This window comes from Helianthus annuus, chromosome 2 (assembly GCF_002127325.2).
Source record: "Helianthus annuus cultivar XRQ/B chromosome 2, HanXRQr2.0-SUNRISE, whole genome shotgun sequence".
In the NCBI taxonomy this organism is placed as follows: domain Eukaryota; kingdom Viridiplantae; phylum Streptophyta; class Magnoliopsida; order Asterales; family Asteraceae; genus Helianthus; species Helianthus annuus.
Genome location: NC_035434.2, coordinates 134,217,150 through 134,243,422, shown reverse-complemented (window position 1 = coordinate 134,243,422; position 26,273 = coordinate 134,217,150).

Below are 26,273 nucleotides of genomic sequence, written 5' to 3'. Positions count from 1 at the left end.
TTACGATCCCGGCTCCATACATCAATAAAACCGTTAGAAGTCCATTCATAGTTCAACTGAATTCAAGTCTAGGTAGTCCTTGATCTCATCTGAATTAAAACCCTAGTTTTCGTTCGTGTCTTAGTTTAATTTTAATTTAATCATAATTTTAGAATTTTAGTAAAACCCCCCCAAACACAATATTTGTTTAGTCGTGTCAGTGTCTAGTCTAAGTTTAGTCGTTAACGTAATTCATTAGAGTCCTCGTGGGTTCGACATCCGGACTTACTTTTCTGTGCTAGAGTCGACCGGTACACTTGCCGGTGAGTAGTTTAGTCAGGTTAAAGAGTCTAGATTTTTATTACTTGAGTCTTAATTTAGGGTAATTTTAGTTTAATTAGTTGAACTACTTTTTCCACATCAAGTTTTTGGCGCCGTTGCCGGGGACTCTTGGTAATTGCGTTAATTTCTTTGACTGATCTTATCTGGCATATCTGTGCTACTTGTATATTTTGTATATTGAGTCGTAGGAGTCTAATTGTTTTTATCTGCTTTCGTGGTGAGTCTTGTGAGTCTATTTGTGTTCTGTATATCGAGTCATAGGAGTCTAATTTTTCATGTCGTCTATTTCTTTTGAGTTTTAGATATGTGTGAAATTTGTGGAGGACCTCATTTTCCTGTTAAGTGCCCACAATATGAGGGGTCCTCTGCACGATGTGACGCCAACCCTTTTATGTGTCAAAATTGTGGTATACCTCACATCTCTATATTTTGTCCATATTTCCCGAGGTACTCCATACGTTGTTATGCTAACCCCTATGTGCAGCCACAGTCATATTTTTCACAGGGGTATTCCTCGTACCAGTATGAGGAACCGTATCACCAGCCCCAACAGCAAAATTCTGAAGTCTATGAGCAGGACCAGCTGGATAGGATAACAGGGTTGTTAGTTCAACTGGTAGCTACGGATGAGACTACTCAGAAAATGATTCAAGAACATGAAGTCCTGCTTCAAAATCACCAGTCTATACTCTCAGACATTCGATGCTCAATAGAAGAAGTGTCTAGGAAATTAGAAGAAGTAGAAGAAACGGAGAAGAAGGGCATCATTGATTTTGGTTGTGAAGAAGAGGAGATTATGATGCAAATGGCTAATTGCGGGATATTGAGCGAGAGTGTGGACGAAGTAGACGAGTGGCAAGTCTACCAGGAATCATTGGTTAAGGGGGTAGATGTTGATGAGGAATTAGATTTAGGAGATTCCTTAGGTAGTCTGTTTGATAATGAGGTAGAAGTTGAGGTAGAGAAAAAAATGTTAAGTTGGGAAGATGAGTTTTTAGGGGAGTTAGAAGGTTTATCAGAATCTGAACAAGTAGGGGAATTTGATCCATTAGGTGATTTAGCAAATTTAGAAGCCCTACTAGAAGGTAAACCCGAGAAAATAAGTGAACCCACACCGCACGAAGAAATTAAGTGTGGGGATCTTCCCAAGGAAGTAGAGGGAATGGTGGAAGATGAAGAACACCATAGCTGGCACGTGGTACTGATAACGAATGCGTCTAAAAAATCAAAACCACGGGAGAAGGCAAAGGAAAGGAAAAGAAAAGATGGAAAACGGAAGAGGATTGAAGGCTGGTACAAGAAGGAGCCGTTGGCGCACGAGCAATATTCGCTTTACATGTCGCGCATTTGGTTCCTTCCAGGTAAGTATAAATTTTGGTGGTTTGACCCGTTAAGAATTTTCAAAATATTTTATTATTCCACCAGTAAATTTTTAACTATTTTTGAGGACCGGGTGGAATTAAACGGGTTAGATAGGGTCCAGATCAAGGAGAAACCTCCTGATTAAGTTCAAGTGTGGGGAGGTTTTTTGTAGAGTTTGTAGAATTTATATATTTAGTGTATTTTTGGTAGTTAGTAGTTTTTGTATATTGAGTCTTATTTAGTAGTTTTTGAGTCAGTTTTTTTGTGTCGAGTCGGTATTGCTTCGGTGTTTGCTTGTTTTTGTTTATGCAGGTTTGAATATGTACCACCCGTACTCAATCTCCATTCGGGTGATTCTGGAGCTGCTTATCAGATTTCAGACATTTATCAAGCATGTCAGTCAGTGTCAAAAGCCGATCGCGAACGAAATGCTATACGATCGAGCTGGATTGGACAAGAGTTTCAGAGCTTATGCGATAATTAACCAGCTAAGTCCTTTCCAATTTTGCCCTTTGTTTTTTATTTCTTATTTCTTATTTATTTTTAGTTTTTTGAGTCGGTTTCCATCCTACATTGAGGGCAATGTAGAGTTTAAGTGTGGGGATGGGAAACTGTCGTTTAGTGTCGTTAGTATAGTTAGTTGAGTCAAAAAAAAAAATTGAAAAATACAAAAAAATGAAAAAAAATTGAAAAATCACAAAATGTCTTTCGAATAAAAAGAAGTTTGCAATTTTGAACGGAAAATGATAGAAAAGACAAATTTTTGCTCGGGTTAGAATAATAATAATATGAGTTAAATAAATCGAGCTTGCGTCTAGTTAGGGATATGTGGGTAGGCCCGGGTTTGGTTTTAAGTCCATTTGATCTAATATACCTTAATTGTCGGTTTACTAGTGGGTTTTCGCCTGGGAAATATGGGAAACTAAAACCGCCAATAATAGTATAAGGGGCACCGTTATAAGTTAAAACCGTTAGAGTTTTTGATAAAGAAAAAAATAGAATAAAAAGTGGGCTAGAAACTAAATGAAAGTAATGCATTCCTATGTAGTCTGAGCTGGGGATAGCGACTCTACAGCAAGATTACCGCTAGGGTGTGTGAAATCGACTGTGCAAAAAAAAAAAGAGAAAAAAAGTACCAAACTCAAGTAATCTGTGGTTGGGGATAGCGACTCTATAGACGGATTGCCTCTTGGTTAGGGAAAGCATCGTCTAGACTCACAAATGAAAAAAAGCGGAAAAAAAAGAAATTGGAAAAAGAAAAAAATTTGATTAGAAACTCTCTTGGTTTTGATATAAAACGGTTGGGGAATTGGTCAAATGATCGTTCTCTTAGTCCTATAAGCTTGAGGCGGGAGTAGGTAGACTGTAGATTCTAGCGTGAGACCCTAGGTAGACTGACCGCACTTAAACTAAATTTACATGATAAGGGTTTAGGATTAGATTCGGGTTTAAAGTGGACAGATATATTCGCAATCGCGGCTAACGCAAGCTTTGGTTTTAATTAAGTATATATATGATTCTTGGTCCGAGTGATTTTATGTCTATGATTCCGTTGCATAATTCTTTTTCGAGGACGAAAAAAGAGTAAGTGTGGGGATATTTGATGTATTGCAAAATACATCCTTTATTCGTGTATAGTTTGTATAATTTATCAATATTTATAGTTTAGTTTTATTTAGAATGACGTGCTATTGATCAATATTCTGTTTTCCAGGTCTTGATACATAAAGTGGCTGAAAAAGGAGCAAAAACGAGCTACATTGCTGAACATTAAGTCCCGAAACCTGTTGGAACGAGTGTTGGAATTATTTCAGAAAAGTTGGAAGTTGGAGCTAGAAGTTTAAGGCAACATTCTGTGGAAATTAGTCCGTCGCGTAGCGCTACGAAGGAGGGAGAGTTGGTCGCGCTACGCCACCAACAAGGAATAAAAATCTGGTGATAAGGTTCGTCGCGTAGCGCCACGAAAAAGGAGCAGTTGGTCGCGCTACGTCACCAACCTATGGAATCTGGTAATGAAGTTCGTCGCGTAGCGCGACGAAGAATGAGCAGTTGGTCGCGCTACGCGACAGCTTGAAGCGTGGATCTTGATGTGTTTTTGCTAGGGTTTGGTATATAAGCATAATTTAATCATTATTAAAGAGAGGGACGAACCAAGAAACCCTAGGGACGAATTTCAGAGCAATTTTGAGCTTTTCGGAGTATTTTGGCTAACGGGAATCATCTGATTGAAGCTTGGATCGTGAGAGTGAAGATCTTTCGGGTTATATCTCCCGGTTTTCCTTATTTTCGCGTTTTCAATACTTTATGATGAATTCTTGTTTTGAACTTGTTTTGTTTGATTTAAACATCATGTTTCTTGGCGAGACTTTAGATACTACCTAGACTAGATGATGGTTTGATGAAAGTTTGGATCTTTTAACGGTTTTTATTGAATTGATTATGGATTGACTTTGAAAGTAAAGTGTTCTAGATTTTCTGATTTGGTGCGTGTGCGTATTTACTTTTGATTGTGGATTGTTTGCTGTTTCACATAGATTTTAGTGACGGTCTTTATCACATAATAGATCTGTGTTGATTATTTGCATCCTTGCGGGTTCGGGTAATCTTTGGGTAAATCGGCCGATAGCCTTAGAAACAGTAATTAAAATATAATTAGAAGTAAATATTCTGCTTAACTTGTCGCTGAGAGGCTCGAGTTAGTTATTAGGTTGCGGTGCAGTATATAGCTAAACTAGATTTTGAGAGAAGTCGAAGTTAGTTCCCTAATTGCAGTTGTGTCTAGTAAACCAAGTCAGAACCTAGAATTGCCTTAGATTATCGCGCTGAGAGGTAGATAGTCGTATTAGGGCACTTTTAGAGTCGTTAGAGGACTGAGAGGAAATCTAACAGTCGGTAATCATAACAGCCTTGTAGGGTTTCCTAGGTTTCTTCCTGAGAAGGGTCGGGAAGTCTTAGCATTGAAATACCTTAAGGTTTAGTATTTTACGATCCCGGCTCCATACATCAATAAAACCGTTAGAAGTCCATTCATAGTTAAACTGGATTCAAGTCTAGGTAGTCCTTGATCTCATCTGAATTAAAACCCTAGTTTTCGTTCGTGTCTTAGTTTAATTTTAATTTAATCATAATTTTAGAATTTTAGTAAACCCCCCCCAAACACAATATTTGTTTAGTCGTGTCAGTGTCTAGTCTAAGTTTAGTCGTTAACGTAATTCATTAGAGTCCTTGTGGGTTCGACATCCGGACTTACTTTTCTGTGCTAGAGTCGACCGGTACACTTGCCGGTGAGTAGTTTAGTCAGGTTAAAGAGTCTAGATTTTTATTACTTGAGTCTTAATTTAGGGTAATTTTAGTTTAATTAGTTGAACTACTTTTTCCACATCACGCATATCAGCAGATTCCCCTGGAATCTCGGTTAGACCAAGTCCCACTCGAATACTCCTGTAAAACAAGTTCAAATATAATGGACACAATTGGTAGTATTAGGATAATAATGAGGATCCTGGATCCTTAGTCTTGCAACGTCTTCTGAGGATCCTTAATTCAAACTGAACTGAGGATCCGTGATCCTGGCTGCACTTGAGGATCCATGATCCACAAGCTATGAAATTCTATCTGTAACAATTGCCCCTAAACATGACTAGTTGAAATCGAATTAGATAGTCATGTTTCAACATTTCTCGGACTAGCCGTTAGTAAAAGATATAGCCTTTACAGGCTGATGTCATCAACAGTCACCACCTACAACAACAATCATTATATATAAGGTTAGAGATAAGGACCAAATTGCATTTAAATTCGAGACATTCTCCCTTTAAATCCTCATCCAAAGATCCAAGCAAGTATTCTCTCTTTCCTTCTCTCTAAATTTCCTTCTTCCGATTACCTGTTCCTTCAAAATCCCATGGCAAAGATGAATCTCCGGTCCTCCCCCGCCAAGCATCCTAAGAAGGACAGCCCCCTAAAGAGCCAGGGTGTAACCAAAAATCCTTCGCTGGAACTATGTCGTTTCACCGATCCTGAAATTGATCAGATACGTCATTGCTTCCCGTCAGGAGCCGTCTTCAGATCATTCGATTCTTCGATGAAAAGTGAATGTGTCTCTGATGCCTGGATCACTTTTTTGGCAACCCCTTTTCTGATAGGGTTCACTTATCCTTTCCCTACTCTAACACAATCATTCTTCACACTCACCGACATGTGTTATATACAAGCCATGCCAATGATGTGGAGATTCCTTTACACTCTTGAAAACATCATTGAGCAGGAGGGTGTTAAAATAGGGATGTCTGAGTTGAGTCAGATGTACAACCTTGTTAGCCACGGTTCTCATCGCTTTCTGTTCAAGCCCAAACCCGGCCAGCCTCATTCGATTATGAAAACCACCAAAAATGATACCAACTAGAGAAACCAGTTCTTCTTTGTAAGGAGGGACTCAATCCCAGATGGGAAAGACCTCCCCTAAAAGTGGATCACCCAGGGTAGGATATGGGATCCTTGGACAAGGACCATAGTAGGATTCTTTTTCTGTTAAGGATAACTGATCCTTCTTTTTGTTTCTGTTGTGCAACTATCTCGCTCTCTTCCATATTCAAGAAACTCCTGGAACAAAATAAAGGATTACTGCTTTATAGAAGCTTGATCCTGCTGTCAGAACATTTCAAGCTAAAACAAAGCATTCACTAGAAATCTCCTCCGGTACCTTCACAATGTCAAGTAAGTATCCATATCTATGTATAAATAAATATTTAAATAAATTTAAAGTATGAATACTTATCTGTTCTTTGTATTTGTAGGTGCTGGAAAATCCTCTAAATCTGCTTCCAGATTCAGCGTGAGTGATATTGATGCATTCGCCTCCACAAAGTCCATCAAAAAGGAGCTGGCTGCAAGCCCAAGCATCCCAAATCCTAAGGTCATGAGTGTTTTGGTAAAAAATCAAGCAATGATAATGTAACCAAACTCTCTGTTATGGGGAATGATGCTTGAATTATTGAACGATATAAAGGATCACTCTGAAATGCAATGAACAAATGACACAGAGATTTATACGAGGAAAAAGCCCTTAATCAATGAATGATCTCCGACATAAAAAACCTCGGGTGATGGAAACTACTGATCACCAACTCCAATTAAACAAGAAATGTATTACAACTTTGGATGATAGCGAGCTAGTTACAAGGATCACTATGGTGCAATGTGTATAAAAGTGCGTAATTGCCAAGTGAATGGTTACGAGCTGGTGAGAGCAGTTACTAGTGTGTGTTAAGCTAAAATTAGCCAAGTGTTCCTATCTTAGCTCGCTATCCCCATTTAAAAATAGAAAATATCTAAGCTAACAAACATTCCACAAATGGTGCAAGTCCTCCACGATCTCCATAACGTCTATCACAGTCATGCACGTGCGGAATAAACATGGAATATGCTCCAGGAATATCGCCAAGACCAAGTCCAAGCTCGTACTCCTGCAAAACAACATCATATTTAAAGTAGACAATCGTTAGTACAAGGATCCTTATAATGATACATGATCCTGATCCTGCAATACTTCTGAGGATCACTAACTGAAACAGAAGTAAGGATCACTAAACCCAACAGCGATTAAGGATCACTGATCATTGGTAAATCCACCCCTAACAATTGCCCCCAAAATATAAGGAGTAATATTGTAAATAACGAGTTATATTTTCTTGTCCTTATCTGCAACGAATTATCCACAAAACTAGCCGTTATAAGTGGACTAGCCGTTAAGATCCTGACGTCATTGAGGTGACTATCCTGCAAAATCATCATTATAAATGGCAGTTAGAGATAAGGGCTAGAGAGCATTTAAATTCGAGCGTTTCTTCTTTAAATCCTCATTAGAAGATTCGAGCATGTACTTCTCTTTCCTTTCTCTCTTCACCTTCTTACTCTGTTTTTCTTCTTCATTACCGTCACCATCAAGATGATGCTGAGATCCTCACCAGCCAAGGATCACAAGAGGGACATCCCCTTGAAAAGCCAAAGGATCATAAAAGATTCCACAAAAGAACGTTGTTGCTTCACCGATCCACAAATAGATAGAATTCGCCATTGCTTTCCGGCGAATACCGTTTTCAAACCATTTGATCCCACCGTTCTAAGTGATTACATCTCTGAAACCTGGATAGCCTTTCCATTCGCCCCATTCAGCATAGGATATACCTACCCTTTTCCAGATTTTACCCAATCCTTCTTCGCTCTCACTGGCATCTCTTATATCCAAGCAATGCCTATGGTCTGGAGGGTTTTGTACACCCTTGAAAGGATCATAGAACAACATGGTATTGACCTGGGGATGTCAGAGCTTGGAGAGATGTACGACCTCATAAGCCATGGGTCTCATCGGTATCTACTCAAACGTAAACCTGGTGAAGAACATCCGATCTTCAAAGCCACCAAAATGATACCAACTGGAAACGACGATTCTTTTTTATTAGAAGGGATTCCATCCCCGACGGAAATGATCTGCCTAGAAAATGGAACACTCATGGTAGGATAGAGGATCCTGAAAAGGATCACAGAATACTCTTGTCTCTGTTTTAGGATCACTAACATTCCTTTGTCTCTGTTTTGCAGCTATCGCTGTCACACATCTCATCACAACACCTGCAACAAAAGAAAGGCTTGCTGCTTTCCGGAGACTTGATCCTGCCGTAAGATCATTCAAGGCAAACACCCAGGATTCCCAAGAGATATCCTCAGGTTCGGTCACCATGTCAAGTAAGTATCTGTGTTTATATGTGATTAAATGATTAAATAAAATAAGGATACTTATCTGTTTTGATAATATAGGTGCTGGAAAATCTTCAAGATCTGCCTCCAAATTCAGTGTTGCTGATCTGGATGCCTTCCGATCCCCCAAGAAGAAACTTGCTGCCAGCCCAACTGTCACGATATCCAAGGCAACCAACTCCAAAGGCAAGGGTGGCAAGAAAAGAAAGACCTCTGAGGCTGACAATCTTCAAGGGTTGCCTCTGATCCGTCACCAGTTCCTTGAATACTTCAATGATGTAAGGATCACTGACTTGACTTAAATATCCTGCTCACTTGAGGATCACATGATCCTGAACTTTGCACTGTCTTCTTTGTAGAAATTTGCTGAGATCGAGGACTATGTCGGCAATGTTGAAGAGCTGGAAGGGAAATACTCGGACCTTCAATAGGTTGCGGTGCTCAAGGATCACAAGATTGCTGCTCTCGAGAAAGACCTCCAAGATGCCAAGACCCAGACGGCTAAAGTCCTGATCGATGCTGATTATGAGAAGCACGAGCTTATGGAGGGTGCTAAGGTCTCCGCTGCCATTGCCATGTACAAGACTAAGCTGAAGATGGCCCAGGAAGCCCAGGATCCTGACTTCGACAGGAGCAACTGGGATGTGGAGGGCTGGAAGGCTAGGCTAGCTGAGCTGGATGACGAAGAGGAGGCTGAGGAGGTTTTAGCAATCGAAGCTGGAGGCAGTGGCAAGGATCAAGGTGGAGAGGCAGGTGGAGCGGTTGAAGGTGATGCAGCGAAGGTGTAAGCTGCAAGGATGGGCAATGATGGAAATTTCTAGACGTGGCCGGAGCCCATTTTTTAGGTTCGATAGTGGTTTTTTGGTTATGGTGTTTTGAGTTCAAACAATGATGGTCTGTAATAACTTTAGACAATAGCTATTAGGGTTAAGGATCCATGATCCTTTGAACAATAGGCAGGATAACGGGTGGTGGATGGATCCTCTGTTTGGGGGATGAAGCCACTCGTTATTCTTCCATCTTTTAATTCCTGCATTGCAAAGACCCGTAAACCATGGACACCCTTTGCCAACCCATGTGGACGGGCCACGTTTTGCTGGTAGAAACGTGGGTTGGCAATTTTGACAACCTTAAGGGGTTGAACATTTTGTGAATAAAATAACTTTTAACTTTTTGGCTATTTCCCGTATTATTATCCTTGTATATCCATTAATTTTCAATTATTTTGATATACACTTGTTTGAATAAGAAAAGTTAAACAAATTAAGTTTAAGAATTTTAGGATATGATCCAGGATCAAATATCCTATAGTCGAAAAGTTCCGAAAAATAGTATATTTTAAGGATCATAAGGTCAGTTGTCAAAGTATAAGGGTTATTCAAATGAAAAAGGATAAAATTAAAATAGTTAAGGATCATACCTGAGAATCCAAGTTAGGATCCTAACCTTTAACACTATAATCAGGATAACCATAAGACAAACCTTAGCAGATGGTAAGGATTAAAGATCCTTAGTTGTTTAACTTCGAAAACCTGAAATAGAATATAACTTGGGACTAAGCCAACATATAAGACAAGTTAGTAACTGGGGACAAGCCCAAAGGATAACTGGGGACAAGCCCAAAGGATCGTGTGTAAACTGGAGTATGGCCCTTACTGGCGACTATCCAAACTTAGTGACATGAAAATGCCAAAACCTTAGCTAACGTGAAAACGTTAGAAACCTTAGGAACGGATGTATGGTACGTCTACCATTATACGTAGGATCTTGAGTACAGCCAGTACAATGAAATTGTCAGCCCTTAAAGCGGGTACTGGTCCCATTGCCATGAACTGTACCAGGATCATCGTGCGCTACTGGCGAAACTGGGGACATGCCCAAACTGGGGACTAGCCCGAAAACTGGGGTCAAGCCCGAAAACTGGATACTTCTGTGGATAATCAGTCCTTTGCTAAGGATACCTGAACCTTCAAAACTCAGAATCAAGTGAAAAGAGGATAAAGGATGCAGGATCCACATCCTTATATAAAAGAATAAAAGAATGACATAGTTTGAAATTAGAGTGTTACCAAAATGAGGATCATCTGTTCGGTGAGGATCCTTCAAGGATACTTGTCATGTGAGGATCACATATCCTTGTCACATGAAGTATTTCTTCAAATGGACAGCATTCCAGGCTCTTGGTAGCAAATCACCTTCCATTGTTAGCAATCAATATGCCCCTTTCCTGCCTCAACTTCAATCAAATAAGGACCTTCCCACTTTGGTGCTAGCTTTCCATCAGCAGGATTGGTGGTGTTCTGAAATGCTTTCCTTAATACCATATCACCAACTTGAAATTTCCTGATCCTGACATTTTTGTTGTAGGCTCCAGCCATCCTTTGTTGATAACTGGCCATCATTATCCTTGCCAAATCCCTGATTTCTTCAATAGTATCCAAGTCTTGAACCAAGTTTTCAGCATTTTCTTCAGGATCACGAATGCTTGTTCTTGCAGTTGGAACCACCATCTCTGTAGGGATCACTGATTCTGCCCCAAATACCAAAGAAAATGGAGTTTGACCAATAGCATTCTTGGGAGTTGTCCTATCAGCCCAAAGCACATAAGTTTGCTCTTCTGCCCATTTTCCTTTCTTGAATCCAAGTTTCTTTTTCAAGTTGTTGATGATGATCTTGTTAGATGATTCTGCCTGACCATTAGCTTGTGGGTGGACTAATGTTGATGTTATCATCTTAATCCCCCAGCTGTCACAAAAGTTAGTAGTTCTATTCCCAATAAATTGGGAACCATTGTCACATATAATCTCAGAAGGAATACCAAATCTAGTAATAATGTTTCTTTTAATGAAGGATATAACTTTCTTTTCCCTGACTTGGGCAAAGGCTTCAGCCTCTATCCACTTGGAGAAATAATCAGTCATAGCAAGCATGAACACTTTTCCACCAGGTGCCTTAGAAAGCTTACCAACTATATCCATTCCCCATCTCATAAATGGCCAAGAGGAGGATATAGGATGTAAAAGTTCAGCTGGTTGATGAAGGATATTACTATGTCTTTGACAAGGATCACACTTCTTGGCATACTCCACAACATCTCTCTTCATAGTTGGCCAATAGTATCCTGTCCTCAGGATCCTTGATAATAGTGCCCTGCCCCCAGTGTGATTTCCACAATCTCCTTCATGAAAATCCTTTAAGAACTCTTGGATTTCAGGATCCTCGATACATCTCAGATATGGTCCTGCAAGAGATCGTTTATACAACATATTATCCAATATTGTAAATTGGGATACCTTAATTTTGAAAGCCCTAGGGTTTTCTCCTGTAGGAATCTCTCCATGATGTATGTATCTCATGATTGGGAGGATCCATGATCCTGAATGAGATTGAGTATCATCACCAAGGATGATTGCAGAATCCTCTCCTATCTCCATAGCTACATGATCCTCGATAGCAGGATTCAGGATGTGGATAATAGGAATTTTGATATCTTCTGGAATCTTCAAGGATGATCCTAGATTAGCCAATGCGTCAGCCTCTGCATTCTCTTCCCTTGGTACCTGTGTCAAACTAAAGGAAATAAAAGAGAGTGCCAATTATTTGACTATCTCTAAATATTTGGTTAGTTTTTCACCTTTGACAGCATAGGATCCATTAAAGTGATTGGTAATTGATAATGAATCTACATGTACCTCAAGATACCTGATCCTCATATGCTTAGCAATTTGCAAACCAACTATTAAGGCTTCATATTCAGCCTCATTGTTAGTAGTTTGGAACTCACAAGCTATAGAGTGGGGTATTATGTCCCCCTGTGGCGATTTTAGTAGTATTCCAAGCTCTGTTCCTTTGACATTAGAGGATCCATCAGTGTAGAGTATCTAAGGATCCTTAGTTTCCTATAGTTGTTGGACTTCTAATTCAGCTCCCCTTTGCAAGTCACTACTGAAATCTGCCACAAAGTCAGCTAAGGCTTGGGATTTAATGGCTGTTCTAGGCTCATATCTTATATCATAAGCACCGAGCTTCACTGCCCACTTAGCCATCCTTCCTGACATTTCAGGTTTCCTGAGAACATTCTTAATTGGAAAATTAGACTTAACAATAATGGTGTGAGTTTCAAAATAATGTCTTAATTTAGTGGATGCCATGATTAAAGCAAGAATAAGTTTTTCCAAATGTGAATACCTGGACTCAGTATCAAGCAAACTCTTATTTACATAATAAACAGGATGTTGTGTACCTTCGTGATCCTTAACAAGGACGACACTTACTGCTTTTGAGGATACCGCGAGATATAAGGATAACACATCTCCTTTTTCTGGTTTCATCAAGGCAGGGGCCGAGGACAGGTAATCCTTAAGAGCTTTAAGAGTATTTTCATGCTTTTCAGTCCAATCAAACTTCTTGTTCTTCCTCAAAATATCGTAGAACTCTTTGCATTTCTCTGAGGATTTGGATATGAATCTGTTTAAAGCCGCAATCCTGCATGTTAACCTTTGAACATCCTTAGCATTGGCAGGGGACTTGATGTTCACTATAGCTTTAATTTGCTCTGGACTGGCTTCAATGCCCCTCTTTGTCACCATATATCCTAGGAATTTACTTGCTTTAACACCAAAGTGACACTTGGAAGGATTAAGTTTCATATTATATTTGTTAAGGATATTGAATGCCTCCTCCAAGTCTCTAAGGTGATCCTCAGCTCTTTTAGATTTAACCACCATGTCGTCTATATAAACTTCCATAGTGTGTCCAATCTGATCCTTGAACATCATATTCACTAGCCTTTGATAAGTTGCACCTGCATTTCTTAGTCCAAACGACATAGCAATATAACAGTATATACCAGTTGGAGTCATAAAGGCTGTATCCTCTTGATCAAATGGTTCCATATGAATTCGTTGAAATCCAGATGAAGCGTCCATAAAAGTTAACAGTTCATGACCCACAGTAGCATCCGCCATGGAGTCAATGTGGGGCAATGGGAAAGGATCCTTGGGACATGCCTTATTTAAATCGGTAAAGTCAACACATACCCTCCACTTTCTGTTTTTCTTTTGAACTACAACCACATTGGCTAACCATCTTGGATACTTGACCTCCCTAATCATACCTGCTCGGAGTAACTTTTCTACCTCTTTCTGGATAATCGCATTTCTTTCTGGTGCAAACTTCCTCCTCTTTTGATGGATTGGTTTGAACGACCTGTCAATGCCAAGTTTATGAGTGATTATATCTTTAGATATACCTATCATATCTTCGTGTTTCCATGCAAAGGTAGTTTTTCTCCTATTGTGGAAGGATATTAGGTCCTCTTTCATTTCGCCAAGGATTCCTCATCCTATGTAAATTTTAGATTCAGGATCATGAGGATCCATAAGGATTTCTGCTACCTCTTGGCTCTCTTGCCTCCAAGACATCTCTCGGAGGATGCTTTGATTGCTATTGTTCCCTTGACTTTGAGGGTGGCTTCATTGATGAGGTGTAGCAGTTCTTAGCCTCTTGCTGATCACTATCAATTCTCACCACCCCCTATGGGCTAGGAAGCTTTACACATTGATGATAAGTGGATGGGACTGCCTTCATGTCGTGTATCCAAGGCCTGCCAAGGATAACGTTACAAAAAGATAAACAATCAATAACACAAAATTTTTGGTAAGAATGTAGCCCTTCAATATAGATTGGGAGTTTGATGTCCCCCCAGAGTATTCTTAGTCTCGCCACTGAATCCCACAAGCACTGAGGATCTTGGTATGATATCGGATTCAGGAATATTCATCTTCTTAAGGACATCAAGCTAGATGATATTCACAGAGCTCCCTCCATCTTTAAGGATCCTGCGAACAAAATGGTTAGAAATGAAAAGAGTGATAACCAAACCATCGTGACGAGAATCCTGAATGTCAACGCGATCATCCTCATCAAAAGTTATGATTTTCCCTTCGGTGACACTAGATGTTCGAATGGGTCTATCTCCATTATCCATCTTGGTTTCCTTGGCATGTCTTTTATCTGCTGAAAAGGAAGTTCCACAAATGTCTGATCCTCCAGATATAAAGTTTATAACTTGTGCATCTGCTGGAGGGGCTGGAGCTTTTTCTGGGATCCTTTCAGGATCCTGAGTTCTTGACTTCTTTCTCCCCAATAGCTCTTTCAAGTGCCCCTTGATCAACAAGTATCCAATTTCTTTTCTTAATGCGATGCATTCTTCTGTGAGATGCCCAAAATCTTCGTGATATGCATACCATTTAGATTTGTCTTTAGTGGCAGCTGGTTTGTCTCCTTTTCTCGACCACCTGGCTTTCTCACCTAAATTCTGCATTGCAAGAATTAGCTCATTGTTATCAACAGAAAAACAGTATACAGAAATTGGAGGATAATCCTCATCATCGTCTTCTTGTTCTACTACATGCACATTCTGGTTATCAGACTTGTTGTAGGATTTGAACTTGTTGTTCTTGAATGAGGATCCTTGCTTCTCTTGTTTCGAGGATCCTACTAACCTCTCCTAGATCCTTTTGTCATCCTCTAACCGGATGAACCTAAGGGCCCTGGTTCTTACTTCATCTAGATTCCTGCATGGGGTCATAACAAGATCATCATAGAATAATGAATCCCTTAGCAATCCCATTTTAAAGGCTTCTACAGCCTTTGCTATATCCAGGTTAGGGATATCCAAGGATTCTTTACTAAACTTAGTGATATAATCTTTCAATGATTCATTATGACCTTGGGTTATCCTATATAAATCACTAGTTAAACGCTCAAATTTTCTACTACAGGAAAATTGGTTATTAAACAGGTTAACTAGATTAGCAAATGAGGTAATAGAGTAAGGGGGAAGACTTAGCAGTCATTTAAGAGCCGATCCAGTAAGTGTGGATCCAAATCCCTTGCATAGACATGCTTACTTTAACCTTTATGGGGTGGGATTGATCTCCATCCTTTCCCTGTATTGTGCTATGTGTTCTTTAGGATTAGTTGAGTCATCATATAACTTCATGGTCGGTACATGGAATCTTTTGGGTATCTCAGCATCACAGATGGGTGGTGCAAAACGAGATATCTTATGGCTCTCATCTGCAATCTCAGAGATAGGCTTGACTACTCCTGGAACACTTGATATCATATCCTTTAGCTTTTGCAATTCCCTAGCCATAGCATGATTGATACCTGTATCCTGCATAAGGCCATGGTTAGTGGTATAAGAATTATTGAAAGTGTTACCTCCCATTGGATTCAAATTTGGCACGCCGGATGTGAATCCATATTCATGAGATTCTGGAATGATTGAAGGACCAGTAGAAGCAATGGTTTGCATCGGAATGAAATCTCCTTGATGGATATCTGAACTCCCTGGTTGCAAACTCCTTAAGGATCCAGGAACCAGAAAGGATACTTGAAACTGAGAGGATCCTTCGACCTGAGAGGATCCTTGAACCGGCCAGAATCCTTGTATCTGCTGCGCCCCCAAGTACCCTCCCGAGCTAGCGAAGGATCCTATATGCTGAGGGATAGATCCTGCTGGTTGAAAGTATGATCTTGTGGCCTGAGTCATTGCTGATGATCCGAAGTGCATTCCTCTTGGTCCTCCCACGTATTGAATATCTGGAACTGCCGAATGTTGAGAGGTTATGACCGGAGTATCGAAATTCAAAAATCTGGGCATCAATGGGGAATGATCCTCTGCCGATCTCTTCTGTTTCTTGATATCTCCAATTTCTCTGAGAATCCTTTCATTGGTCTTATCCTGCTGCTGTATGTGCTCCTTCATCTGCAAAATTAAAGTAAAAAGGTCACTAGTAGTAGGAGTATAAGAAGAAGAAGAAGTTGGAGGTTTCGAGAAAATGGGAGTCAGCTTCTTTTCGGCATTTTTATGAGATCCAGAAGGTGGTGGAAGCAAAGGTGGAATGCCCTGGGATGAATTGACCGCAGACATCACACTTGAAGTGTTCTTCGCTGAAGAAGCCATCTGCTTAGATGCAACGAACCAAAATGACCACAAAAACAAGAATTCCTTAGGAATGAAGCACCAATTGCCCCACGGTGGGCGCCAAACTGTTTTGGTCAAAAATCAAGCAATGATAATGTAACCAAACTCTCTGTTACGGGGAATGATGCTTGAATTATTGAACGATATAAAGGATGACTCTGAAATGCAATGAACAAATGACACAGAGATTTATACGAGGAAAAAGCCCTTGATGAATGAATGATCTCCGGCATAAAAGACCTCGGGTGATGGTAACTACCGATCACCAACTCCAATTAAACAAGAAATGTATTACAACTCTGGATGATAGCGAGCTAGTTACAAGGATCACTATGGTGCAATGTGTATAAAAGTGCGTAATCGCCAAGTGAATGGTTACGAGCTGGTGAGAGCAGTTACTAGTGTGTGTTAAGCTAAAATTAGCCAAGTGTTCCTATCTTAGCTCGCTGTCCCCATTTAAAAATAGAAAATATCTAAGCTAACAAACATTCCGCAAATGGTGCAAGTCCTCCAAAATCTCCATAACGTCTATCACAGTCATGCACGTGCGGAATAAACATGGAATATGCTCCAGGAATATCGCCAAGACCAAGTCCAAGCTCGTACTCCTGCAAAACAACATCATATTTAAAGTAGAGAATCGTTAGTACAAGGATCCTTATAATGATACATGATCCTGATCCTACAATACTTCTGAGGATCACTAACTGAAACAGAAGTAAGGATCACTAAACCCAACAACGATTAAGGATCACTGATCATTGGTAAATCCACCCCTAACAATGAGTACACGGGGCAAGGGTGCCAAAAAGAGAAAGACCGTCGAGCCCACTGAAGGCCTCCCTCTCATCCAACACCAGTTTAAGGAATACGTCTCCGAGGTAAGTGTTTTGGTCAAAAATTACCGAAGCAATTAAGTGATCAAATTAGTTAAGTGAGGTAGTGTGCTAAGAAAGTGTATCGAAAATATGCCAATTAAGTTGTTTGCAAAAACAATTTTCAGGATACGGCTCAGGATATCGAGCTGTATCTACAATCAAACAATGAGCAAAAAGGTAAAGGGTGACATGGGATGTACGAGGAAAGCCCTTGATCAATCTAGATCACCAGCACAAAACCTCGGGAGCTGACAATCGCAACTGCCTTGTTCTTCTTATTACTTCAAATGTCAGGATACAGTGCAGGATATGATGCGGATCGACTAAGTGTTACAACGCAAATTGAATACAAGTGTAAGTGTGTTGTGAGTGTTTGCAGCTAGAGAGAAAGAGTGTACGAGAGATTGTGTGTGTGTTCTTATCTGATCCGATCACTCCTATGTATAGTAAAGCGAAAACAACAAACTATCCTATAAAACCGGGATGCTACGAATATTCCCTTTGTGAACGTTGTAGTCCGCGTCTTCCGACTTCAACGTCCATAATTCAACAGATTTGACGAGTCTCAAGGAGAAGAAGTCCACTTGAACGTTATAAACTTGTTCCAATAATCTGCACGTGAATTAATTAGTTACTACCAGGATATCATATCAGGATGTTACCATTATCCTGATCCGGTATCCTGGTCACAACAAAAGAAACATAGTCAGAATATAAGTCAGGATATATGAGCAGAAAACCACCCATAATAATTGTCCCCAAAATATATATGTTGGTATACAAATTCCAACGGATATATTTTAAAGCCTATCTCTTAAATCGAGGTGATTAAGTTAAAGCGACGATTGATGTGACACTCTACAACTTCCCACTCGATATTTACTCCATACCCCCTATATCCAGCCTAAATTTAGCCGAATTATTCTGCATTTGATCATCACTCTTCAAGCAAATCTTCAGGTACTCCTCCTTTTTCTCTTCTCTGCTTTTCTCTGTTTTTATTTCTTAGTCTTTAGTCGAAATCTTCCATGGCTTCACAAAAATGATCTCGCACAAACGAGCCAACCCCAACCCTGGAGAGTCAGAATCTTCTTCGGGAACCCGAGAAGGAGATTTATTCTTATAATAATGCCGACATCGCCGCCTTGAAAGATTCCGGTGCCCTGCCGGAGTGATCATCCGTCCCTTCGACCGAGAGGTCCGTTCAGAAGCAGTATCGAACGAATGGGTGTTTTTCTTAGCCTATCCTTTCTCCTTGGGACTCCGGTATCCTTTTCCAACCTTTATTTCCCGCTTTTTCGAACTCATGGGCCTTAGTTATGCTCAGACCATGCCAATGGTGTGGCGAGATTTAATGGTATTGGGCCAGATTAAATCTCGTCACATCCCTGACCTTTGCGTCGAAGATCTCCCCATAGCATACCGACTCAGGTCCCATGGTAATAGCCGTTTTCTTCTATTCTCCACCTCTAAGAACCCCTTAATCCTCAAGGCCACTAAGAACGAAGATCAGTGGCAACGAAAGTTCTTTTTCGTAAAAAGGGATTCTATCGTCAAGGGTTTTGACCTGCCAGTTGGATGGTTGACTTCAGGTAGGATTTAGGGTTTTAGGAATATCCCCAAATATATCTTAAAACTATATCCTTGACTGACATTTTCATTTCTTGTGCAACGAATTTTAGAGATTTAGCCCCTCCAAGTGCAGAATCGGAGCTCAGGATCAAAGAGATCTATCGTCTTCCTGATAGTGAAAGAACTTTCTCCCTGTCTCTCATAAGTTCAAGCCAAAAATCAAGTTCACAGATGTCTGGTAAGTATATTATTATGTTAATTACAGAATATAAGGATTAAGAGTTAAATATTTCTTCCTTCTTTTCAGTGTCGGTTATTAATCTTGAAGGCTTCCAGCTCGACGAGTTGGACAGTTACTCTAGCCTTGCGTCTGTTAAGCAAGAAACTAATCCCAAGCCAGCAGTCACGCCAAAGCCTACCAGTTCGAAGACCGCTACTGCACCCAAAGCTCCCCCAACATCCAGAACTCGAGCTTCTAGCTCCCGTAAGAGGAAGGAAGTAGACTCCCCTGCTACACCCCACGCATTCCCATTCGAGAACTATGGGTTTTACAGAGTCCACCAAATTCATGACCGGCTATCTCAATCAGGTTCATATCCTTGACCTATATCCTGCACCATATGCTGGTTATAAATGTCAATAAAGGTTAATACCTATTTCCTTGTTTTGCAGGGTCTTGAACGCCTTGTGTTCCTCTATGAGGACGCATATGGTTTAAACACGATGTTAGAGAGCAAATTGAAAAAGGCTGAAGCCACCATTGCAGACCAAGCAGCGATTGCCACCGCCAAATCAGAGCATTATGAAGCCAAGTACAAGGCAGTGGCCCAAGAGCACCAGTCCCCCATCCAGAAGATCACCCACAAGGCCCAAGCCAAGTCCGACGTTGCCTAAGTTCAACACAAGCAGGATATGGCTCCATACAGGGAAAGCCTCAAGAATTCTGTTGTCACTTCCCTCCTCCAGGCTAGACTGAAAATGGCCTATGAGGCTATGGCTCTGGGCTTTGAATGCCCTTCATGGAACATCAAGGCTTGGGAGGTGAAGCTGAAAGATCTTAGTGGTAATCCTGTGGAGCCCCATGTGAAGTTTGCGGCGGAAGAGCCTTCTAAGGTGGCCGAGAAGGTGGATAATGCTGGTGCTTCAAAGGATGCTGGTTGTAACACCCCGTGTTTCCGAATGACAAAGTCAAAGTCAAAGGTTGACTTCTTTGACTGTAATTAGTCTATTCTGTGTTTTGTATTATGTTGAATAAGTCTTGCCTAATCAATAAGATCGAATGTTATGCGAGCTGTTAATCGACCATGAAAAGGAGGGAATATCCATGCGATAAAGTTAATCGATCAATAATCAAGCTAATCAAATCATCATCGAACTCGAACCTCGAATTATGCGAACTTTGGTGTTATTATACGTGTGTGTGTGCCTTAAATGTTACTTGTGCGTGTTTACTTTATGTTGTTATGTGTGGTGATTAATCGAATCGAATCAAAACTCGAAAGGCCATCGAACTCAACCGAACCCGAAATGCAAATTATAGATGCTTATATGTTGATATAGTAGTTAGGAAACTCTATCGTAATTAGTATCATCCTCAATCGGGATCGAAATATCAAAAAATCGTCGCAAAACACTCAAATAGGGCAGCTGATCGAACAGGAGAACCCTGATCGAACAGGCCAGCCGATCGAACGGGCTGTTCGATCCAGTAGGCCAGCCGATTAGGAACTCTTGGCCGATCGGTTAGGACTTTCCTCTTTGGGAAGCCTATAAATACCCCTCATTCTGTCATCTTTACCACTCTTGGCAAAGCTCTGACATCCCACCAGCCGACCAGCTCGTTCTTCAACCCTTTTCTCCGATTTCTCTCATTTCCGGTAAGTTTTTCACTTTAACCTTGTACTTTCTTGATCAATATACACTTCTTCACCTTTCTATCTTTAAAATCTTGATTTTTAACCATGAAATCACCAAGATCTAAGGATTCTAGGATGATGTCATGATGGTGTACTTGAAGAACTTCATGTTTTGGCTTCATTCCCCCATGAATAGCTTAGATCTAACCGATTTCCACATAAAAAAACTAAGATCTGTTATAGATCTTAACGTTTTCATGGTGCACAGGATTGGAAGAAGGGTTTTCCAACTTTCTTTCAACACTTTTACACTCAAAACCTTAAAATCGGTAGAAACGAAGCTTGAACCATCTCACTAATCATTCTCACAGTCACGTGGTTCAAGATTCGGATTCTAACTATGAAGTTCACTGACTCCGGGTTACGCGCTAAACGACCGTTCCGAACAGTTTACAAGTCGGATTTGGGTGATTCCTATCCGAACCAGTGAAGCAAGTAAGAACCCTCGTTCTATGGCTCAGCTTGTTGTCAAAATACTTCGAAAATCACGTCAAAACGATCAAAACAGCCAAGTGTTAGACGCCAGGCCGACCAGGTCAGAATGCTGGCCGAACGGCTGGACTGTTCGATCGAACAACCCAGCCGATCGGACATGCCATTCAATCGACTGGGCCAGTCGAACGGCTAGCATCGGGCTCCAGACTTTACAACTTCATGAAGTCTAGTATTGAACGAAGTGCTGTTCGATCGAACTTACTGTTCGATTGAATAACTCTTCGAATCATGAGATATTATGCTTTAACACTTAATCGATTTTCAGCTTGTTCGATGCAGTGAAGTGCCAATCGATCGAACATGCTGTTCGGTCGAGTGACACTCAGCTGAGAACTTGTTTCTGAGGTACCTAATCGATCGGTTGGACTAGCCGATCGAACAGACCGTTCGATCGACCGACCTGAAAGGCAATGATACTTCAATGTTTTTAAATACTACAACAAAAACTTCAAAAGTTCAAACCATCATACACAAACACATCCTTCTCAAAGGAAGAAACAATCCACTTGAACTGTCTAACCGATCGAGCCTCCCGGCCAATCGAACATACCACCCGAACGGTTAGACCAACCGAACGGTTAGGCTGTTCGATCGAACCTACTGTTCGATCGACCAGACTGTTCGACCTATTTACCCTGATTTGCATTTCCACGTTACTCATCGTATTACCATCGAACTATTCAGTCTAACCCTACTTTCAAGCGCTCCCTTCAATCCATAATTCAATCGCTGTGAGTATACTCGAACCCTTTTTGCTTTAGCACTTTTGGGTGTTACATACGTTACTTATCAAAATCACAAACGAATCACACTACTCAATTAATTGGACGCTAACCGATTGCATGTATTACGTGACTAAATGAATGCCTATTTATTATGTTTACACGTGGAATGTTGTCTACCTGCCTTAACGACGTGGTACTATAGTTTGGACTCAGCACCTGTTTACTCGGGGGTTGTTAAGGACAATTACTTGCATGGATTACGGTGGTAATCATGTATTGCGAACTGTCTCGGACAGTCAACCCGCAGTCATTGGTATCGATGGATCCGCGTCGATAATTAACATGCTTCGTTTTCTGCTGTGTACGTGCTGGTTATGCGTAAACTATTTTGAACCCTATATGCTATATCAAACTTGTATGCTCACCTTTACATTATATGTATTGACTTTATTTTAACGTATGTGGCAGTTGTTTAAGATGCATGCTTGCTAGGAAAGCGAGGCTAGAATAAAGTTCTAGAGCCCAACAAATAGATGTCTATAGTGGTCTAACTAGGGATCTCTAGAAGCAAATAAACAATTGCTGTACTTTTATTTAAATCTGAGTTGTCGAAACAGAATTACTCGTGTGGTTGTTATCTGTAATAATATATTTTAATATTTGGGATACGGTATGGGACGTATCTTTAACTGAGTATTATGAATAGTTGTTGTGGAAACTATTGAACAATCTGTTTCGCTCAGTGCCACGCCCTGATGATTCCGCCATCGGTTGGGTTATGACACTGGTGGCGATAACGGGACGAATGCTGGAGAGGATGCTGCTGATGAAGCCATGGTGGAAGAGGGTGCTGCCCGTTAAAAGCAGCGAAGTGGGCGATGATGGATATTCGTGCCTATGCCAGAGCCCACTTTTTTAAGTTTGATGGTTGTAATCATTAAACAATTTATTTTTCCTGCACTTGAACAATTTATATTTCCTGCACTTAAGACAATACGATGGCCAAAGGTGGATGGGTCCTAAGTTTCAGGATGCAGCCCTTGGTCATTGTTATGGTTGGTTTTATGCTCATATATCCTGACTAATATTCTGACTATGTTTCTTTTGTTGTGACCAGGATACCAGATCAGGATATTGGTAACATCCTGATATGATATCCTGGTAGCAACTAATTAATTCACGTGCAAATTATTGGAACAAGTTTATAACGTTCAAGTGGACTTCTTCTCCTTGAGACTTGGGCAAATCTGTTGAATTATGGACGTTGAAGCCGGAAGACGCGGACTATAACGTTCACAAAAGGGAATATTCGTAGCATCCCGGTTTTATAGCATAGTTTGTTGTTTTTGCTTTACTATAAATAGGAGTGATCAGATCAGATAAGAACACACACAATCTCTCTCACACTCTTTCTCTCTAGCTGCAAACACTCAAACCACACTTACACTTGTATTCGAATTGCGTTGTAACACTTAGTCGATCCGCATCATATCCTGCACTATATCCTGACATTTGAATAATAAGAAGAACAAGGCAGCTACGATTGTCAGCTCCCGAGGTTTTGTGCCGGCGATCTAGATTGATCAAGGGCTTTCCTCGTACATCCCGTGTCACCCACCTTTTTGCTCATTGTTTGAATGTAGATACAACTCGACATCCAGAGCCGTATGCTGAAAACTGTTTTTGCAAACAACTTAATTGGCATATTTTCGATACACTTTCTTAGCACACTAGCTCACTTAACTAATTCGATCACTTAATTTCTTCGGTAATTTTTGACCAAAACAATTTGGCGCCCACCGTGGGGCAAGTGGTGCTATTTCTACTAAAAGCTTTTGCAAAATCATTACTTGGTTTTCTATTTTCAAAACTTTTTGCTACACTATTTTCAATGGCCTTGAGATTAAACAAGAGTTCTTCCACCGTGTCTACTACAACCTCTACAACAATTGGTTTGGTGCTTCCACTACCTCCTCTGAGAACCCAAGCCTCTTCACTGCCCCACGATGTTATCCCCGCTCGTAACATTCAGGGATCTACTCCTGTTTTGGCCTCTACTGAAGAAATTTTAAATTTGTTTGGTAGTGTACAAGAACATATGAGGCAGCAGCAGAAGACCAACCAGATGCTGATGAGAGAGATACAACTCTTGAAATCCAACTGAATCAGGCCCGCTGAGGATACTGTCACTCACTTGCAACCGAAAGCTTTGAACTTCAGTTTTGCAGTATATATTGAGGATAACAGGGGGAAAATTGTGTCTAGCCATTCCCGGAATCATACTCCTAAGATACTCTCTTCAGTTAGGGTGTCAACTGTGAGAAGCTCAGGATATGCTTCAAGATATGGCCATAATCCTCAAACTGGTAACGTATCTAATAATAATAATACTCTTGCTACTAATGGTATGGGATCTTTGCAGGATGCAGGTATGACATCAGCATTTTCTAGGGAGCTTTAGAAATTGAAGGACATGATATCCAGTGTACCTCGGGTGGTCCAGGAAATTCCAGAAGTATCCCAAGACAGCCAAAGGATATCCCGGTTTGCATGTCCTCTTTGTGATGCTGAAATCCCAAAAAGATTTCAGTCCCCTAACATGAAGCTCTATGTCGGAACTACGGATCATGAAGAGCATATTGCCCAGTATAGGGAAAGGATGGAAATAAACCCTATCCCTCCAGAACTCAAGGAAGCATGCCTCTGCAAGGGTTTTGGTTCTACCTTAACAGGATCAACCTTAAAATGGCTCTTAAACGTTCCTCCTCATTCAATTACATCGTTTGCTCATTTAGTCAATTTATTTAATAGTCAATTTTCTTGCAGTCGAAGTTTTAAGAAACTAACCAGTGATCTTTACAGGATAACTCAAGGACCTCAGGAATCCTTGAGGGATTATGTGAACAAATTTAGTCAGGAATCCTTAGATATCCTGCATCTTGATGTTGCAACAGCTGTGCAGGCTTTCAAGATGGGGTTGCAAAAAGATTCTCATTTTTATCAGGATCTTGTAATGAATCCCTGCAGGAATCTGGATGAAGCTCGAAACAAGTCTTTAAGATATATTTGGCTGGAGGATGACAAAAAGATGCAAGAGAGGATGAATTCGTCCACAACCTATGAGTCAACCAACAGGAAATCAAAATCCTCGTATAAACCATATCGCTCTAAGCCATATGACAGGAATGACTGCAAAAAAGTGAATGCTGTATAAGACAAGGATCCTGAGGAGTATCCTGAGTTGTCTGAATATTGTTTTTCTATTAACATACCTGAACTAATGTATGCTATGCAGGGTTTAGGAGGCAAAGCAAGGTGGCCCTGGAAGAATAAAAAACAAGCTAATTGGAAGGATAAGTCCAAATGGTGTGCCTTCCACGAGGATTTTGGACATGTTACTGAGGATTGCATTGCTCGAAGGGATAAGGGTCAGGATAGTGTGAAGGAAGAAAGAAGGATCTCCTGGGATGAAAGAAGAATAAGGGTCAGGATACTGAGAAGGATCCTGAACGAGCAGCATCACCTCCTGCGGATGCCAAGATAATTAATTTCATTTCAGGAGGATCTGACATTTGCGGGACATCATATTCTGTGGCGAAAAGGCACGCGAAGGAAGCTAAGGCAGAGAGGGGAGATAAGCCAACCAGGATGTCAACCCTCACAACTGATAAAGTGATCACGTTCGATAGCAATGACAGGGATACTTTCCAGGATCCTCACCACGATGCTTTAGTAATAACGTTATATGTTGCTAACCATTTTGTGCGCAGGATACTGGTGGACAATGGCAACTCCGTCAACATAATTCAGCTGGAAACGTTGAAAAGGATGAATGTATCCCCGATGGATATTACTTCGAAATCCACTGTGCTTGTTGGTTTTAGTGGAGAAGCCAGTAATACCGTAGGGGAGATAAAGTTGCCCGTGTATGTTGAAGGGGCCAACTCGATGTAGCGCTTTTGTGTCATTGACTCCTTATCATGCTATAATATTATATTAGGTAGGCCTTGGATCCATGATATGAAAGATGTGTCATCAACCTATCATCAATGCATCAAGATCCCTGCCCCTCGGGGAGCAGTAAAGGTGGAAAGTGATCAGCATGAAGCAAAGGAGTGTTATTCTTCTTCGATGAAATCCTCGACAAAGCCTAGTGCAGCATAGCAATTAAAGATGCGAGCCCAAGATATCGTGAAAGCTTCAGAACAGGATGTAAAGAAAGTTATCCCGGATCAGGATAATCCAGATATCT